The sequence below is a fragment of the Saccopteryx bilineata genome, chromosome 5 (genome assembly GCF_036850765.1).
Source record: "Saccopteryx bilineata isolate mSacBil1 chromosome 5, mSacBil1_pri_phased_curated, whole genome shotgun sequence".
NCBI lineage: Eukaryota > Metazoa > Chordata > Mammalia > Chiroptera > Emballonuridae > Saccopteryx > Saccopteryx bilineata.
This window is the reverse complement of record NC_089494.1, coordinates 20,008,110-20,024,826: the sequence shown is the minus strand read 5'-3', so window position 1 is coordinate 20,024,826 and position 16,717 is coordinate 20,008,110. Positions and strand designations below refer to the sequence as shown.

Sequence of the window (16,717 nt, the reverse complement as noted above, 5' to 3'; positions counted from 1 at the left end):
CCCATCTGCTTCTCCATCCCTCCCCCTCTCCTTCCTCTCTGTCTCTCTCTTCCCCTCCCGCAGCCGAGGCTCCACTGGAGCAAAGTTTGCCCGGGCGCTGAGGATGGCTCTGTGGCCTCTGCCTCAGGTGCTAGAATGGCACTGATTGCGGCAGAGCGAGGCCCCAGATGGGCAGAGCATCACCCCCTGGTGGGCGTGCCGGGTGGATCCCGGTTGGGCGCATGCGGGAGTCTGTCTGCCTCCCCGTTTCCAACTTCAGAAAAATACAAAAAAAAAACCCAAAAAAAAAACAAAAAAGAAAAAGTAAATCCTGTATAGCAATGTCAAAAGATCTCACAAAAACAAAAACAGGGCTAAGGACTCTGAGTTAGGATAGGTGATAGAGTCCTGGGATGGGGGAAGAAGAATGTATCTGGTGTGGTCATGAGGACTTATCTATGCAGTGGTTCTTGCCCAAATTGAACTATTGAGTTTCCTGGCAGGCAGAGGGAAAAGGGAGGTTTATATGGTTCTCACTGTTAGTTTACCTTAGCATTGAGCTTTAAAATATGTATATATTTTTCAGACAAATCAGTTCTTTGGGTTGGGTTGGGGATGGTGGAGGGAGGTGCTGTGACATGAAAATAAGTCCTATAAAAATGCTTGTGGGTTGCCTACAAGTAGGCACAAATTCGGCCCCCCATTGTCATACATTTGAGGGCTTATTTTGAGAGCATGTCAGATTCAATTCTAGTTGGTTCTCAGATTAGCTGTTCTCTGCCATAGAAAACGGGACATACGACTGCTAAGTTTTGATATAAGGAAGTTTCAAAAATTCTTAGCTCTAATGAAATGCAGAATAGGAGCTTTATTCTTTTTTTTTCCTTTTTTAAATTTTTTTTATTTTTCTGAAGCTGGAAACGGGGAAGCAGTCAGACAGACTCCCACATGCGCCCGACCGGGATCCACCCGGCACACCCACCAGGGGGCAATGCTTTGCCCATCCGGGGCATCGCTCTGTTGCAACCAGAGCCACTCTAGCGCCTGGGGCAGAGGCCAAGGAGCCATCCCCAGCGCCTGGGTCATCTTTTTGCTCCAATGGAGCCTTGGCTGCGGGAGGGGAAGAGAGAGACAGAGAGGAAGGAGGGGGGGTGGAGAAGCAGATGGGCGCTTCTCCTGTGTGCCCTGGCCAGGAATCGAGCCCGGGACTCCTGCACGCCAGGCCGACGCTCTACCACTGAGCCAACTGGCCAGGGCAGGAGCTTTATTCTTGACTTAGGGGTGCAGGTGTTAGTGGCAGGAGAGGCCAGGGACTGCTAAAGGGAAGGAGCAGGAAATAAACAGAGTATTTTCATAACAAAGGACTCTCTCTCCCTCCCCTCCCCTCCCCTCCCTCCCTCCCTCCCTCCCTTCCTTCCTTCCTTCCTTCCTCTCTTTCTTTCTATGTTTATTTTATTGATTTTAGAGAGAGAGGGGAAGTGAGCAACAGGAACTTCGATTTGTTCCTGTGTGTGCCCTGACTGGGGATCAAACCAGCAACCTCTGCACTTCAGGACGATGCTCTAACCAACCAAGCTGCCTGGCCAGGGCCACATGTGGTTTTGTTATTGGCTTTCTTCACCTTATACAACACTGTACAAAAAAGTGATTGTTGTTATTTTTAAAGGGACTTCATACGTAGGGACTACATTTATTTATTTGTTTGTTTCTTTTTATTCAGTGAGAGGAGAGGAGGCAGAGAGCCAGACTCCTGTATGCATCCAGACCGAGATCCACCTGGCAAGCCCACTAGGGGGCGATGCTCTGCTGATCTGGCGCTTGCTCCATTGCTCAGCAACTGAGCTCTTGTTTAGTGCTTGAGGCGAAGGCCATGGAGTCATTCTTAGTGGCCTGTGCCAGCTTGCTCCAATCAAGCCATAGATGCAGGAGGGGAAGAGAGAGAGGGAGAGAAAGAGAAACGGGTGTGGGAGGGGTGGAGAAGCAGATGGGCGCCTCTCCTGTGTGCCCTGACTGGGAATCGAACCTGGGACATCCACACACTGGTCTGATGCTCTACCACTGAGCAAACCATCCAGGGCCCAGGGACTACATTTTGTTTCAATCTCTCCTCTCTGTGTTTCCAGCTGCCCCTTCCTTCCCCTGCTTTCTCCTTCCTGTCTTCTCAGTGCCCCCTAAACCCTTCCCCACATACCTCTCCCACTTTGACCGGGTCTAGGACACCTTGCTGGACTGAGAAAAGGTGGTATAAAAAAGTACGGGCCTCAGGGATCCAGTTAGAGGGAGACCACGTAGGTGGGTGGGGACTGGAATGTTTGAAACCAATCTAATCCTTAAATGAGGTGGGTGGTTGGCTGGCAGTGCCCGGCCAGGCTCTGTGGGCAGAGGAGGGGTAGCCATCTCCCCCAGGAGGGTCAGTACAAGGGCTGCTTCTGCGGAAAGCAGGGCATGGAGGAGTGAGGTTACACTCTCAGTTCACCGGGGAGCTGGCGATCTGGTTGGCAGATGTTCTGGGCCCCTCTGCTTCTCCTTGCTGTCTCTGGTCAACATTTTGCGGAGGTAGCAGGCAACCACCAGGAGATGGGTCATCCTCCCGTCTGTCCTTATCCCGTGGTGAACCAGCTTCTTTGCCTGCTTTGTCTTCTGTCTATGACGTCCCTGCGAGGGAGGCTTTTTGCCTCCATTTCGTAGGTGTGGCCTTGGGCCTTGTCAAGGGGCACCTTAGCAGGCAGGTAATAGAATGGCCCATTAACCTGGCTGCATGTCTTTCCCTGGCTGAGGAAGGAGTGGGACCCTTGGCCAGAAAAGCCTTTGACCCCGTCAGCTGGAGGGCTTGTTTCTGGATACCTGCCAAAGGTCTTGGCTCATCACTGCCGGGTTCAGGTTCAGTTATTCGCATTTCCTCACCTCCTTCCAGGGGCCTGAGTCTCGGGAGCTTGGGGACTTCAGAGATGGAAGTGGCCAGTGTGCAGCAGTCAGGAGAGACAGAGGATCCCAGGGTGGTCTTTTGGAGTGGAGGGCAGGAGGGGGCAGGGAAGATGATGGTGGAAGCAGACTGCTCTGCTGTCAATCAACCCGGGTCCCAGTGCAGACCTGCTCAGAACCCGAGTGCTGATGGGCGAGGGCCTTTTCTGTTGGTGCCACGGGGATGGTTGCATGCCTTGTGTGTCCATTTTTAAAATTTTTATTTGAAATATTTATACTTAGGTATATTTGTGTCACTTTTCTTATTCCATTCTTTTTTTTTTTCAATTAAAGTTTACATTCATACAGCACAGAGGTTAGACAGTCGTATACTTCACAACGTGTTCGATATTTCCGGTACCCACCCGGCTCCATACCTAGCCGTTACATCGTTGCCTATATTGTATTTCTTAAAAGGGGTGCGTGTGAGGGCGCAGGTGGTGGTGGGAAGTACCCAACACGGAGTAGCTCCTCACACGTTGCTGCTTTTAATCTTGGCAAGCTGCGTCTCCTTTCTGACGCTTAGCTAGCCGGGCTTTGAAATGAAGGCCAGGCCTGACCTGTGGTGGCACAGTGGATAAAGCGTCGACCTAGAACAATGAGGTCGCCAGTTCAAAACCCTGGGCTTGCCTGGTCAAGGCACATATGGGAGTTGAAGCTTCCTGCTCCTCTCTCTCTCTCTCTCTCTCTTTCAATCTTTCTCTCTCTCCTCTAAAAATGAATAAATAGATAAAAAAAAAAAAAAGAAATGAAGGCCAGCTTGACCTGTGGTGGCGCAGTGGATGGAACGTCGGCCTGGAACGCTGAGGTCACTGGTTTGAAAACCCCAGGCTTGCCCGGTCAAGGCACATACGAGAAGCAACTACTACCAGTTGCTGCTTCCTGCTCTTCCCCCTCTTCTCTCTCTTTCTCCTCTCTAAAACCAATAAATAAAAATCTTCTAAAAAAATTAAAAAATAAATAAAATGAAGATGTAGCCTGGCTGGGTAGCTCAGTTGGTTAGAGAGTTGTCCTGATACGCCAAGGTCGCAGGTGCCATCCCCAGTCTGGGCCCAGACGAGAATCCACCAGTGAAGGCGTCAATAAGGAGAACAACAAATCAGTGTTTCTCTCTCTCCCCCCCCCCTCCAGTCAACGGTCAATAAAATAAAATAATATAAAATAGGCTGTGTCAGCAGGCCACTCGCCTGTAAGATGTCAACAGTGTGTGTAAGGGCCTCATTAGAGGTGTATTTTCTCCAAGCCTCAGTTTCCTTATCTGTACATCAGGCATTGATATAAAGTCATGCCTGCATACGTGTGTACATGTGTGCTTGTGTGTCTGTGTGTGTAGGGGGAGATAATAAAGTTAGAATGTTTTCTTTTTAGGAGAGTCATTTGATTTTTTTTCTCTCTTCACCTATAGAATGGTGACCTACCCATACCTCTGACCTACTTCCATAGGCGATAGTGAAGTCCTTCACAGAGAGGGTAAGGATACTATGCTTTAAAAGCAGTGTAAACCCAGCTGACAATCAAAAAGGCTTGAAGTCAACAGGCTTGCACATTTTATAGAGAGTTGGGCAATACTCTTTGGGGCCCATGTGCTAATGCCTGGGACGGACTATTCTCGGTGTGGGAGCCGCACTCTAGTGCCTAGATAGGGGGAGGGACGGGGTGGATAGAGCTGACCCCAGAGTTGGGATATTGGATACCTGTGCTGGCCTTGCTGCTCAGAAACAGGTGGCCCAGGGCTGAGTCCTGCTTTCTGGCTAGCCCACCTCTAGGAGCCAGCCCTCCAGCTGCCCATGTTCGGGGACCGGAGGCTCGCTGAGGCCACCTCTCGGGTGGGAAGGTCCCCCCTCCATAGGAAACCTATACCCACAGGGCCCAAGTTTCGGAACAGTAGGGTTGTGCTTAAACCCAGCTGGTCTGAACACACTTGGGATGTAGGGTGTGTGTGAGGGGGACAATTTTTTGAGTGGTCAGAACCAACGAAGACCCATTGGGCGCCTGTTTCCTGCTTCAGGAAAAGGGGCTTTCAGATCCATCCTGCCTGAGCCGACGGTGCCAGAAAGTTGAACATGATCCTGGCGGAGGAACTGGATGTTCCATCCAGAAAGCTGATGTTTCCTTAGGAGGAGGCTCCAGAGTTGACCTCACTCCCAGGGTGGGGTGGGGTGGGGCGGGGCGGGCCATATTGCCTTTCGCGGTGGACTGCAGGGTCTCAGCGAGGAGGACGCTGACCGCAGAGTAGTTTTGGGACCCTGCAGTTTTTCTTCCTGTCTGGTTGCTTCTTTGGTCCCGGAAGCCCTTGGAGTGACAGCTGATGTGAGCACCATGATGCCTGTTGTCAGGCTGCTGATGGAGGCGAGGCCTCAGGAGGCAGAAAAGACGGATGCTTGAGCTGTCTGGGGTGGCTGGTCCCCTGAGACCCTGGGCCTTCCTGGTGTGTGTGTGTGTGTGTGTGTGTGTGTGTGTGTGTGTGTGGTGGGCAGGAGAGCCCACCTTACAGGTGGGTAGCGAGTCCAGAGGAAGTTCCTGGCTGCAGGTTCCAGAGTGAGTGCCCCCATCCTCGCCTCACCTCCATGATGAGTAGAATGTGTGGACTAGAGGGTTTTTTTTTAATTGAAAAACGGGCCATCCCCCTCTGCCTCCCTCCTACTTGGCTCCTAACCCTTGACCCACTCCTGTTCCTTAACAAAGCCGAGGAGATGTGGCTGGCCCAGGCCCTGGTGTCAATCAGGATACAGAGGGGAACCTTGCTTAGAAAGCTCTTCTCCCGGAAAGAAACGGAGTGGACTGGAGTCAGGAACTGGTTCCCTTCCTTTTTTTTTTTTTTTTTGTAGGGGGGAGGGGGATGTTTGGCAGCCCTCTGGCCCCTTCTGGCCGCGGGCCCCACATCTCTTCCTGGCTGTTGGGAGGGGAGGCAGCCGGAGTGAAGGTGGAGGAGAAGGGGCCGGGGGCTGGCCGGCCTCCAGCTGCCGGGCATTCTGCCCCACAGGCCTTGGTTATGTTGGCCGGAGCAGAGCCTGGGGAGGTTTCTAATTAGCAGACGAGTGTAGGTGTGTCAGCCTGTGTTCATTCAAGGAACTGAGCTCGGGGAGCCAGGAAGCTGAGGAGGGGAGGGCACCTGGCCCAGGAAGGCCTTGGTAATTTGGGGAGGTGGGGGAGGAGGCCAGGCCAGAGGAGCTGGCTCAGCCTGTTCCCTCCTGAAAGGAGGGGAAGAGACTGGGGGCCTTCCAGCCAGAGGGATCCAGGTTGGATTGTGGGCAAGCAGTGAGCAAAGGGCTCTCAAAGAGTACACGGTGAAGCAATGATAAATACAAGCTTTATTTTTTTCCTAGATATTGCCCACTTCTCCCAAAGCGCCTGTAGGTTCTTTCCCCCTCTCTTTCTCTGTCTTATCCTCAGGGTTCTCCCCACTTGACCGATAAAGAAATTCGGACTGCGTTCAGGTTCAAGTGCCAAGGCAAGCACAGACTGTAACGGACCGACCAGCACGGAGCCCTGTCTCCGGCTCCGCGTTCCAGGGCTCCCTTCCACCAGACACGCATGCAGAGAAGCAGGGATTGTATACTGCTGCTTGGATAAGCTCCTCTCCTCTCCCCTGGGAGCTAGTAATTAAGGCCTGACTTCTCAAAAATGTTCCTTTATGCAGCTCCCCAGGAAATTTCTTGTAGGTCTATTGTCTTGACTTCTGGAATGGAGATGCCAAGTTGCCTCTGGATGGTGACCTTGCTTTCTAAGTGCCTGAGGCCCAGATAAAATGCAAGTGACAATTTTCTGGTGTCCTGCCCCAGCCACTGCCTGATAAGCTGGGTAGTTTCTGTGGCAACAGTGGCAGGGGGTGTGCCAGGCAGGATAAAGCCGGGTGGGAGGGGCCTGTGTTCACTGAATCAGAAAGGCTCTTGAGGATGGGTGGGGCCAGTTGGCATTTGACTGATGGCTTCCTCTATGGGGAAGATGTGGGGTGGGGGGGTCCAGTGGAGTGGGGGAGAGGCCTAGGTGATGGGGAACAGAAGAAATGAAGTTCTGGGTTGAAAGGTCCAGTTGAGAATCTTTCTGTAGGGTTGGTGCCGAGTGGCCAGATGCCATTCTGGTTGGTTAAGAGCTATGACACTGAACAACCTGGGTTTGGTTTTTGGCTCTGCCATTGCCTACGTGACTTGGTACAAAGAGCCTCAAACCCTATGGCTCTCTTGTTGGCGGTGAGAGGGGATGAGAAATCATCAACCTCATGAGATTGATGATAAAATGAAGTTCTGTACACAAACCACTTCACCCAGAAACTAGGTGTAAGAAACGCAGATAATCAGGTGTGGTCATGCAGGTCTCAGCACACAGAACAGAAGGAGAATGTCAGATGCCTGTTTTTGGATGTTTTCTGATTGGCCAAGTTTATAAAGAAGAGATAACTTAAGAATCCTATTAGGAGGTGTGGCTTACCCGGACAGCTGCCCTTTGCTTGGAAAGCCCAGGATGAAGTCAGTGGACAGCGAGTTTTCCAGAGGGCAGTCATGGTCTTTGGTGCCATTGTCATTCTTTATGGTTCCACCAATGGCTGACCGCTGACCATGGCCCAGGTATGCCCCAGAGGTGAGGATTCTCACTTGGCTCTGCTGGTTGTCTCTGGGTTGGTTTGCTGCCTCTAAACCAAGAGAGCATAACCAAAGGAGACCACGGATGGGGTGCAGCACTGTATCAGACAAAATTAGTGAACTTGTCGTTGAAGAGAAAGAAAAGCCTGATGACCTATTTAAAGATACTTATTTATATTCAGGACACTTCTCGTGCCGGTTTGAGAGTGTGGCCGGCAATCCTGGACATCTGCAGGTCTTTTCGTTGCTTTTTGCATCCTGTGGGTTCAATTTGTGCGGGCTGGAGTAGTTGAGAACAGTGTTCTCGGGATGGGAAAGAGGCGGTTGGGAAGGGGAGGGTGGTAGCAGAGAGGGGTGTAGGACCCTGTCTCCGTTCCTCTATGAGAGCTGGTCTACCCAGACACAGCATCGAAACTGAGTGTGTGAGCGGGTCCTGGGAGAGGGTGGTGTCCTTCCTCTTCCGTCTCATGCTTTTATTTGCTCACCACCCCTCCTAACCACTTTTGGTGCTCTGGGGCCTAGATGGTTCTGGAGAGCCCAGGAAAAGGAGGCCGAGAAGTGCTATCGTGACGTGCTCTAGGCCGGAGAGTGGCGAGGTGCTCCCTGGTTATGACTGTCCTTCCTAACGCTGAAACGTTGATCGAGTTTGCGGACGTACTGTGTGCAAGCTCTGAGACTGACCACATCAGGATGCAGCTGTCGTTACCACCTGGAACCCAGGCTTTGGATCCCAGAGGGGAGCCAGAAAAGCATTTTAAAAAGTTGAATACTGTCTTAAGAAGAAACCAGGTCAGCGGAGATTCATATAAAGCTGATGCCAATAAACAGATAGCTCTTTCCGCCTTGCAACTGAGGCACCTGGGAAGATGCTGATGGGAAATCGTGAGAATCCTTTGTGGTGAATAAAGTCACGGAAGTAAGAGAAGCGCGTGGAACAGGTATCTGCTTCTTCAGTCTTGGAAGAAGAAAGCAGAGTCTCCTTTCAGAGAAGTAAATTGAGCACACAGAGCGTCTCTCTTCCTGTACTTGTTTCATCGTGTCTACTTTTTAAAAAAAGATCTCAGGAAGTTAAGCCCAAGTTTGTGTCTTCAGGAAGCTTCCATCCTTTGGAGGAGGGAGGGAGGAAGGGCACGGCCCACGCGCCGGAAGACCCCTCCTCAACTCGGTCGGGTGGCCTTTGGACTCTCGGAGTTCGTATTGCCCGTCTCCCGTCTCCCTTCTTGCTTAGAACGGTCCTCCTAAACAGCACGGAAGGAAGTCTGTGTAATTTGTCATTTGTTTTAGTTCTTTCCCGCGAAAATCGCGGGGGGCTCTAACGTGACCCCTCCTGCTTCAGTTTAGGGCTGTTTTCTTTCTCATCCGCCAGGAAGCAGAACGGGTGCCTCCCTTCGGTTGGGCACAACCGGCCCTTGGGCCGCTCCGCCGTTCTGCGCCTGTGGGCGCCCCGTCCGTGCTGCGTGGGAGGAGCTCGTGCTTCTGTTCTCCATTCTCGGGCCTGGGCGCCTTGATTCCTTCATCTTCCCCGCCTTGGCCCCGTGACTCTCTTCCATTGTCTGTGGCCTTTCCTCTGACTCATTTCCCAGTTCTTCATGCCACAGAGACCCGACGAGGAGCCCCTGTTCAGCCTCGGATGGGCAGCCAGGTGACCCTAGTGACACGGCACTGGCCTCTGAGAGTAGCAGTCCACTGGGCCATGTCACTGTGGTTGTTTGGTCCTCGTCCAGCTAGTGGGCTTCTAACAGCACCCCCGGTGTATTACTGTACCTTGACAAGGAGGGGGAGGAGTGAATGGAGTGAGAGAGGTGACTTTTTGAAAAGAAACGTATAAAAAAATGCAAGAAAGTACAAAGAGTAATGGAAGAACACCAGCTTACCACCCAGAACTGGGAGTGTTGGATACCTTGTTGTTGTCATATTTGCTTCCAGTCTTTTTTTAAACTTCCCCTGATGGCTGTCCCCCACTAGCAGCCTCCTGTTTCCTGTCCCCTCTCCCCGGAGGTGACCACCAGCATGCATCATTTAATGTTTCTCTTTCTTACCTAAACAGATTTACTAATGGATGATCATCACCACTAGACTTGTTCTCTGAAAGTGAACTGCAAATGTACGTAAAAGGTTTCATGCTGCAACTTTTCCTCCCTGTCAACCTTGGGTTTGTGAGACCCACTCAGTTTTGAGTAGGTCGTATGAGTGATCATAGGTCAGAATTACTCATTTTAACTGCTATTATCCTACTGTATTATAATACTGACTTTTTTTTTTTTTTACCCATCCACCTACTGAAAGACTTGGGTGCAGTTGCTCACAGTTGCTCACACATACAGAGGATGCCGGAATGAACCTTGTTGGCCGCGTGTCCTGCTCACATGTCTCAGAGAAGTCGAATTGCCGGGTCAGACGCATTTTCCCTGCTCCCTGAGCCCCGAGTCTGTGTTTGTACAAGGACACACCCTATAGTCACTTGGGCCTGCAGCAGTCACTTGGTCACCTTGCCAGGTTCTTGGATGGCGTTAGTTGAACCAGAGGGAAATGTTTGCGAACCGTGGAAAGGAGTAAGCTGATAGTACTGTTTGCCATCTTGGTATCAATTTCCCTGGCTCTTCAAGGACAGCCTGGCTCGCTGAGTCCCAGAGGACCTTGGCTGAATCTGAGCTTGTTTTTGTTTTCTCAAACTGTCTGCCTTAGCCCGGACCCTCCCCGGGTCCTTGTGATTCCAGGAATGACCCTGGTGCTGTTTATAAAGCAGCCCTTTGAAAGCGCGTGAGCAGGGAGGCCGTTCTGTCTCTGCTAGCTCAGGAGATGGCGACGTGAGGCCACGCTCTAGAAACCTCCGTGGCTCAGCCTGGCCAAGAACGGCTCCTCCGTGTGTCTCGAAGCACACGTGTGTGCCTGTTTGTGAACCCACGGGTTGTCTGGAAGGAGCTTATGTGGCTGCGTCTTCACAACGTGTGTATGTGAAGCCACATGTCTTGAAAAGAAGAGGCATCTCTCTCCCATCACCAAGAAGTTCTTCAGGAAACTGAGGCAGGCTCAGAGAGACTCACAAAGAAATGAGGCCCTGGAAATGGCAGGGTTTGAAGGGGGTTGTTAAAAATACAGATTCTTTGACCTTTGTCCAGGCTGCTGTCTTTGAAATTCTAGGGTTAGAGTCCAGGATGCGATTTTTAGGTAGCTCTTCAGTTGATTTCTGATGAGCAGCAGTGTTTGGGAGCCAGTCACCTAGTCGAATTCCCTGGGTTTCAGATGAGCATACTGAAGCCGGTGCCTCACTGGCAGGATCAGAGCCTTGGCCCTGCCGGCCAGCGCTGTTCTTTCTACCACACTCGAACCGGTTGGCCAAGGCTTTGGGTTCAAGAGCTGGTGTTCCAAAGGAAACCAAGAAAGGGTTCAGGGTGGCTTGTCAGGTGGTCGGCTCTCTGCCCGGTGTGGTTTTTTGCCTGTGTGAGGGGGGCCTCTGTCTACTGGCCATTCCACTCAGTTTACCGAGCTCTTGACCATGTAGCTGGGTGACAGGACTGTCATAGTTGTGGTGCAGGGAGGTGATCCCAGAGAAAGGCCAGTTGCTGCCCTTGTGTGGTATCACCTGGACGACTTGTGGATCTAGAACATCTGAAGAGGCTGCTCGTAGCCATTTCCTTCCACAAGGGGCATTCAGAGGGGAGGAATCATCTCCTTTTGTTTGAAAACCAGGCTGAGGAGCTGCTGGTCTGTTCCCAAGGCATTTCTTCCAGGGCATGGTAGCATCTGAGAGACGTTGGGCTTGCTTACCTGGATCCCTTGTGGGGGACAGGGGCTCAGAGTGGGCAAGCAAGGAAAAGGAGTTTGGAATGAAACTGGCTGTCAGAGTGGGTGGCTGCAACAACCAGGCGGACATATAGTCAGCTAAGCTGGGATGTGTGGTGGGTGCCAGCCTACACCAAGGCTGACCTCCATGCTTGCACGTCCTGGGTGCCAGCCTGCAGCATGGCACGGCAGACCTCCATGCTTGTACATCCTGGGTGCCAGCCTGCAGCATAGCATGGCAGACCTCCATGCTTGTACATCCTGGGTGCCAGCCTGCAGCATGGCAGACCTCCATGCTTGCACGTCCTGGGTGCCAGCCTGCAGCACGGCAGACCTCCATGCTTGCACATCCTGGGTACCAGCCTGCAGCACGGCACGGCAGACCTCCCTGCTTGCACATCCTGGATGCCAGCCTGCAGCACGGCACGGCAGACCTCCCTGCTTGCACGTCCTGGGTACCAGCCTGCAGCACGGCACGGCAGACCTCCATGCTTGCACATCCTGGGTGCCAGCCTGCAGCATGGCATGGCAGACCTCCCTGCTTGCACGTCCTGGGTACCAGCCTGCAGCATGGCACGGCAGACCTCCCTGCTAGCACGTCCTGGGTGCCAGCCTGCAGCATGGCACGGCAGACCTCCATGCTTGCACGTCCTGGGTGCCAGCCTGCAGCATGGCATGGCAGACCTCCCTGCTAGCACGTCCTGGGTGCCAGCCTGCAGCATGGCACGGCAGACCTCCATGCTTGCACATCCTGGGTGCCAGCCTGCAGCATGGCATGGCAGACCTCCCTGCTTGCACGTCCTGGTTGCCAGCCTACACCAAGGCAGACCTCCATGCTTGCACGTCCTGGGTGCCAGCCTGCAGCACGGCATGGCAGACCTCCCTGCTTGCACATCCTGGGTGCCAGCCTGGAGCATGGCACGGCAGACCTCCCTGCTAGCACGTCCTGGGTGCCAGCCTGCAGCATGGCACGGCAGACCTCCATGCTAGCACGTCCTGGGTGCCAGCCTGCAGCATGGCACGGCAGACCTCCATGCTTGCACATCCTGGGTGCCAGCCTGCAGCATGGCATGGCAGACCTCCCTGCTTGCACGTCCTGGTTGCCAGCCTACACCAAGGTAGACCTCCATGCTTGCACGTCCTGGGTGCCAGCCTGCAGCATGGCACGGCAGACCTCCCTGCTTGCATGTCCTGGGTGCCAGCCTGCAGCACGGCACGGCAGACCTCCATGCTTGCACATCCTGGGTGCCAGCCTGCAGCATGGCAGACCTCCATGCTTGCACGTCCTGGGTGCCAGCCTACACCAAGGCAGACTTCCATGCTTGCACGTCCTGGGTGCCAGCCTGCAGCATGGCACGGCAGACCTCCATGTTTGCACATCCTGGGTGCCAGCTGACACCACAGCAGACCTCCATACGTGCACTGGTTATGCCCTGTGACCAGCTGCCGCTGACCATTTGAGAAAAATGTGGAGGAAGACACAATATCATTTACCCAGAGACACTGAGGACCTCAGGTTAAACTTTAGCTGAAAAATAACAAATAGGCCCCCTTTCCCACCTTATTTCTAACCTCTGCCTCCCTGCACACCTCCCAGCACGGCCTGAGTGACCCACCCAGCCTCCTGGTGGGCTGTGTTACTGAACATGGCGGCCACGTGCTAGAGAGTTAGGTGACCACAATCAGCCATCCGGAGGGACTGGCTTCAAGTACCCTCCAACAAAAGCTGGTTCCTCGAGTGTGGGGAGTTTACCGCCGAGCCTGCCTCACCTGCACATGCCCGGCAGTAATGAGCCGCCGCCCGCCTCCCTCCCCCACCCCCTAAATTCTGTGAACAGAGTTAATTTAGGCAAATCCATACTTGCCCAAGGACTTCCATCAAATGGCGGAGAGCTTGGATGTTTAGCAACATATAGAATTTATATAATCAACAAAATCAAGGTTTAGGAGTAATAAGCATAGAGGCAGTATTGCAGAACTCTCTAGAACTCCCCCCCCCATGCACTTAGCCATTTTACAGAGCAGGTATCACTCACCCTTCCCTCTCGCTAGCAAATATAACTCCTTTACCCATTCAAGAAATACGGTAGTATATTTCTTCTAGTGCTTGTTTTTCTCACATTGGGAATTTAAGTGATAATCATAGTGTATCCTAGTTAAGTAGCCGCCTTCACTTTAAAGATTATTATTGCCATTTTTCAGACTTGAGAAATAAAAGCTCAGAGAAGTTCGAGTTTGGCCCAAATTACAGTCATAAGTGGGTCATAACTGGCAAAGCCAGGACTGGAATTTAGGGCTTTTGACTCCCCGAGTTTTTGCCCCATTGGGTTTGTTAATGAATTGTCCATTTCCACGAACATTAATGGAGAATGTGCAGGAGGGAGGAAGATAATAGTATTTATTATTTTGCCCAACATATGTTAAAGTTAAATGCTTTGGGGGAGAAATCCACCAAGAAGGATGGCACCGGGGAGGAGGCAGCCAGCACCCTCCTGGGCTGTCAGCTGGACTCCACTGGTGAAGGGCTATTCACCTGGTAAAAGAGGTCAACCCACTGGAGGGGATGGTAGTTTTGCAGTTGGATCAGATCCTCCCTGGTGCCTCCAGCTCTTCGATTTCCAAATAACCATGAGACAGACTAAGGAGAAGGTTGGAAAATGACTCGAGTATTTCTTTTTTCAGAAGAGAGAAAGGAAGAAAGGAGACGCATTAACCTACTGTGAAGAGGTGCGATGGTTCTGGGAAAAGGTCCCCTCTCCTCATCAGGCTTGAGTAAAAATGGTGCCTCCCACTCAGAGTGAGAAGGGGTTAGGGGCTTGTTTTCAGGTCCTCAGGGCTTGCTCTCCTAAGAATGCCTTCAGGTCCCCCGTAGATCAGGAGTCGCCAGCGGAGTAGTGAGGTCAGTGTCGCACTGGGAGAACGCGAGCTTTCCCGAGTGGAAGGATCTGCTGAGCACGAGGGTTTCCACTGAGTAAGGTTGTCAGCACTATAATAAAAAAGATTACGACCGGGGGTGGGGGGGTGGGGAGGGGGTGGGGGTGGGGGTGAGGGGTCCTGATAGGAAGTTATAAAACCAAGGTGTAAGTGCATAGAAGTAGACAAATCTCTTCTTCCTGGAGCGTCAGCTCCAGCTGCCCTCCTCGGCTAGATGAGCAAGGCTGGCTCAGGGGACACTGTGGGCAGCCCGTGCCAGTTGTGAAGCACCTCTGATGATGGCAGAGAGGTGGTGTGTGCTTCCGTAGGCCCGGGTGGTATAGTCCTTCCATGTTTGATGTCTGTAAAGTGGGGCAATTTGTCCACTTCCTCTCATTCCACCGGCCTCTCTCATCTCCCGCTCTCCTCTGGGTGCTTACGGTGGACAGGGGTGGCCATACACCTGCAGAGCGTGGGACTTCTCCCGGCTCTTCCAGCCCTCCCCAGATGAGACTCACGACTCTTCCAGCCCTCCCCAGATGAGACTGGGGCTCACGACTCTGCCTCGGCCGTCTCCCCCACTCTCTCTGGGAAAGCTTTCCCTTCTGTATGTAATTAGAAAACTCCCTGCTTCAGTGCTGACCTGTTTCCTGGGTCTCTATGTACAGAACAGCTAATGCGTACTAATCCTCAGGGGAAAAGCTCTTCGCGGGCCCTGGAGGTCCCTGTCCGGCACCTTCAAGCCTGGGGCCTTTTCCAGCTGTGTGCTTTGGGGTGCTAAGGGCTGCTCCTCGGCATGCCCTCAGCACTGCAGCCTACGGAGCGGCATACAGAAGTGGCCGCTTAATAAATATTATTCTGAACCTAACTCTTCGGCAGAAGAAAAATGCAACTTTTTTTTTTTTGCTTGTTTTTTTTTTTTCTTCTTGTTCTGAGGGCAAATTCCATCTCTAGCTGGAGTTCTCCATCTGGAATGTTTTCTTGAGGATGGCTTCTGTCACCTATGGGGATGTATGGAAGAGCTTGGTAATGTGAGGTGATGGCCTTGTCTGGCTGGGTGCAGAGAGAGGGCTCTGTGGGTGCTTCGTCCCCCGGATGGGGGTAGGTGGGAGAGAATGCACCCAACTGAGACCCGAGTGCTCTGTAAATACCCGCAGCATCTCTTGGGGTCCTCCTGCCACCCACTGGAGGGCGCTGCTGGCTGCCCACATTTTGCAGATGAGTAGCAGAGGCACAGAGAGCTTAAGCAACTTATCCAGGGCTGCACAGCTAAGGGGTAAAGCTGGGGTTCCGTTAGGCAGTCAAACTTGGGAGCTGGGGATAGGAACAGTCAAGGAATCAGGGCTTTCCCCAGCCTACAGCCCTTTCTGATCTGCACCTACTGTTACTTCATTCCCCTTCCCGGCCTTCACTTCAGGATATGGGCACCAGCGTGTGCGTCAGCAAATCTGGCCCATGGCTTTCCTCATCTAGTTGGCACGCTCTTTGGCAGTGAGGAGATCAATAAAAGAATGAGATGAAACTTACCTTTGAGTCCAGTCTGTGCGGGTGGACAGACTGACCTTCACCTTAGAGAGGCTGGTTGGGGGCATCTCAGGACAGGACGCCAGCCCATCCTGGAAGAAGCCTGCCCAGGTGACCCCTGTCTTCTGGTACCTGAATTAGAGCTTCAGTAATGACCTTTGTGGGCCTTAGACATTTGAGCCTTTGTGGGTCCCTTTCTCTATAAAAAAACAAAAATCTTAAAATCCTATTTTATAACTGTGAAGGCATCCGTATTGTGTATTTAGACGTTTTCTTGGACCTAAAACAGGGGTCTCAAACTTGCGGCCCATGGGCCGCATGCGGCCCGCCGAACAATTTTGTGCGGCCCGCAGACTAATCCACGAAGTTCAAAATATTTTGGATAAAATTAAGTAAGCCTAGGGGCCTACTTGTATTTTTCATTTCTCTAGCATCCTAGCTAGATATTAGCTTAGTTAACAGCAGTTGTGATGCGAACTACAGTTTCTGGTCATTTTGTGACACTGAAAAGTGTTGTGTAACAGTTGCCTTTTGTAGACCTAGTGCGGCCCGCTGAACGGCTGTGATCTTGCTCTGCGGCCCACATGCTGAGTTGAGTTTGAGACCCCTGAAAAAGCTTAGTTTTTCCTCTAATTTTAAGAGAAAGCGAAACATTTTCTGGACTCCTGGGCACGGTTCCTGCTGTGCCTTGTGAGGGAGCCGGCCCGCCTCGAGCCTGCAGGCTGGGACGCACATATTCTGCATGCCTCTCTTTTTCATCAAACTTGTTTCCAGGGCCATGGCCCTGTTCTGAACGCTGACCTCTAGGACTTGGCTGAGGGATGCATCCTGGGCTCCGTCAGCGGCTCGAGTGCCCGGGAGAGCTCAGAGAAGAGAGAGCAGTGGGCTGAGTCCTCTGGGGTGCCAGGGAAGGTCCCTCCCACACCAAGAAGGTGGACTGGTGGTCCAGAGGTGTGCCTGGGATAGGTCTGAGCTGA

General features: G+C 52.4%; 1 protein-coding gene and 1 long non-coding RNA gene across 2 annotated transcripts in view; both read left to right on the top strand.

Annotated features, from left to right (window-relative positions):
* Window positions 1-16,717, top strand: part of IGFBP2 (insulin like growth factor binding protein 2) — a 28,997-nt gene that overhangs the window by 4,167 nt on the left and 8,113 nt on the right. The window lies entirely within an intron of this gene.
* LOC136306927 (uncharacterized) lies at window positions 5,136-10,775 on the top strand. The gene is made up of 3 exons (XR_010725712.1): window positions 5,136-5,250; window positions 9,568-9,624; window positions 9,807-10,775. It is a non-coding gene; the product is annotated as an uncharacterized lncRNA (long non-coding RNA).